The 3216-nt window shown below is 39.9% G+C and overlaps 1 non-coding gene across 1 annotated transcript; it reads left to right on the top strand.

The window, feature by feature from the left end:
- The first annotated feature begins 1182 nt into the window (after positions 1-1182).
- On the top strand, positions 1183-1235 carry LOC115206887 (U7 small nuclear RNA). Its single transcript, XR_003880866.1, has one exon. It is a non-coding gene; the product is annotated as a U7 small nuclear RNA (small nuclear RNA).
- The last annotated feature ends 1981 nt before the right edge of the window (positions 1236-3216 follow it).

The raw sequence follows: 3216 nt of genomic DNA, 5'->3' as shown, positions 1-3216 counted from the left end.
GAACGCGTCTCCTTCCTGAGCGGTATGATGGCTGCGTGGTCCCATGGTGTTTATATTTGCATACTATTGTTTGTACAGATGAACGTGTTACCTTTCAGGTGTTTGGAAATTGCTCCCAAGGATGAACCAGACTTGTGGAGGTCTACAATTTTTTTCTGAGGTCTTAGCTGATTTCTTTTGATTTTCCCATGATGTCAAGCAAAGAGGCATTGAGTTTGAAGGTAGGCCTTGAAATACATCCACAGGTACACCTCCAATTGACTCAAATGATGTCAATTAGCCTATCAGAAGCTTCTAAAGCCATGACATCATTTTCTGGAATTTTACAAGCTGTTTAAAGGCACAGTCAACTTAGTGTATGTAAACTTCTGACCCACTGGAATTGTGATACAGTGAATTATAAGTGAAATAATCTGTCTGTAAACAATTGTTGGAAAAATGACTTGTGTCATGCACAAAGTAGATATCCTAACCGACTTGACAAAACTATAGTTTGTCAACAAGAAATTTGTGGAGTGGTTGAAAAACGAGTTGTAATGACTCCAACCTAAGTGTATGTAAACTTACGACTTCAACTGTGCTTTTTACTCAATACATTTTCCCAGACACCCAAAAGTACTCGTTACAGTGTTTATGCTTAGCCGGACAGGAAAATTGTCTAATTCACACATTTATCAAGAGAACATTCCTGGTCATCCCTACTGCCTCTGATCTGAAGGACTCACTAAACACATGCTTAATTTAAAATTATGTCTGAGTGTTGGAGCATGCCCCTGGCTATCTGTAAGTAAATAAATTTAAAAAACATGATTATTGTGCCGTCTGGTTTGCTTTAATTAAGGAATTTATTTTTGAATATTTTAAACCAAATTCTTTTATTATTTTACTCAAGTAGTATTTTACTGGGTGACTTTCACTTTTACTTTTATCTTCTTAGTATGACAATTGGGTACTTTTTCCAAGACTGTCATTTTGTAATATACTGTAGAATACTATACTACACACTGTAGTATCTCTCGATCATGTGTAGTACTTACGATATAATTTTGTAGTATACTGTAGAATACTACTGTATTATCCTCAATAAAACACTGTGGTAAATACTACAGTAATGTAGGAAAAACACTACAGTGTCTCCAAAAACATATACATTCTGTAGTATTTCATTTGCATATACCCCACCCATGTCCTCTTTTAGTATTTGTCCAGTAGGTTTCCTCAAGGGGAAGGCCCCCACTTCTATGTCAAAGATAGTAAAACAAGAACCCTATAGTAAATACTACAGTAATGTACGCAAAAACACTACAGTAATTACTACAGTATACTACTGTAATGTTCACAAAAACACTACAGTAAATACTACAGTAAAGTCCGCAAAAATACTAAAGTTAATACTATAGTATATAAATAAAGTTATACCACAGTATTTATTCATGTGGGCAGATCCACAGTGCAAGACAAATGTGCGGATATAAGTCAGCCTATATAACCAATACTTATTATTTTACCAGGCAAGTCAGTTAAGAACAAATTCTTATTTACAATGAATGCTTAGGAACAGTGGGTTAGCTGCCCTGTTCAGGGGCAGAACGACAGATTTTTACCTTGTCAGCTCCAGGATTCGATCTAGCAACCTTTCAGTTATTGGCTTACGCTCTAACCACTAGGTTACCTACCGCCCTTGTGGAGTGATTGATTCTAGAGTGATTGATTATGTATCTGGGCATCATTACCTGACAGATTATTCTGCGTCCCAATCATAGATTCACTGATCTTAGAAATGATGAACCTAAGAAAAACGTATTGGAGAAAGGCAGTCTTTATTTCATCATTTCTTAGTCATAAGCATATGAAAACATGTTTCTTTTAGAAAACACACAGAACACACAAACATGGAAGAGTTCTAAATGCCAAGAGGCACTATGTTAGACAGTTCTGAGTTCACGAATGCAGCTGCTTAAACATATCCATACTCTAAACATTGGCTTGGCACACAGCTCATGACTAATCTGTTTACCACATATGGGTGTGAATATTTTAAAAAATCGACCGGTGCTGAAAAGTGTCTTTGAGAAATGAAGCTGAGCCTCGATTTTAAAGTGTGTTTTGCAACCTGCTGAGAAGTCTGAAATGGTAGTCAACAGGGTGCCTGCACAGAGACTTAGAAAGTCTCACAGAAACAGAACTGAAGACTTCTACGCTCCACAAATGCAATGTCTTGAAAGCCTTGGGGTTGGTCATATTGTTTTTTGCACCACCAGCAAAAGCTCATCTAACACACATTATGGTAGAGAAAAAAATCTATGACATAGATACCTAAAGACTTTCTCAAATATACAATTTAACCATTACAGGGTCTCCCTCGCGTCCTGCCCTTGTATGTATACCTCTCAAACAACAATGTGCGTACATATCCAGCAACCTTTCCCCAATAACCCATTCTATCTCCCTGTCAATCACAAAGCACCATGTTGGATTCCAGTCCATTGGTGGTCCTGACCCCTGTGTGGAACGGGGAAGCAAGCCCCTGCATTCAGACCAAAGACGTCTATCTCGACTTGGCGCCAGCGGGCCGCCAAGTACTGTAATCTCTGCTATTGATTAAATGGGCTCCCGAAGCCGAGGGGGTGCCCACCTCCCGAGGTGGTGCAGAATCGTATCGAGAGGGCCTGGCAAATCGAGGGGATAGAGCATCTTAAGTTGCTTTTTGATGTGCCCTGATGAATAATGCCTGACGGGGTACAGGCTTTAAAGGCCTCGGTGTGGGCTGCCCAGGGAGAGCCTGCATGCTGTGGAGGTCTATAGGCCTGCCTCTTATATAGGCTCTGGATGGATGTGCACTCTGAAAAAGGAGCTTAGAAGCACACACTCACAAAGCCCAGGCCGAGTGGAGAGTGAGGTGGCTGCTGGGTGCACGTTTCCCAATGCAAGGCCATTTAAAATATACCTCAAATACCTCCAGTCGACAGGAGGTAGTTGAGCAATGAACGGTAGGTTTCGACCCATGATAACCCAATTTGTCACCCAAGGAAGTCGCTTCATGGACAACGGAGTTCATGGCTAAGAGACTGAAAGAAGTAGAATGACAGGGCTTTCTGAAGTTGTTATTTGCGTAAGGCTACAATCAAGTAGCTCAGATGTAGATATAGTAACAAGAAACAGTAATAAGTACACACACAACGCATTGATGATATTACAATTTGAGGTAATGTACAG

Source organism: Salmo trutta, chromosome 13, assembly GCF_901001165.1.
Source record: "Salmo trutta chromosome 13, fSalTru1.1, whole genome shotgun sequence".
NCBI classification, from domain to species: domain Eukaryota; kingdom Metazoa; phylum Chordata; class Actinopteri; order Salmoniformes; family Salmonidae; genus Salmo; species Salmo trutta.
This window is presented reverse-complemented; position numbering and strand designations above follow the sequence as displayed.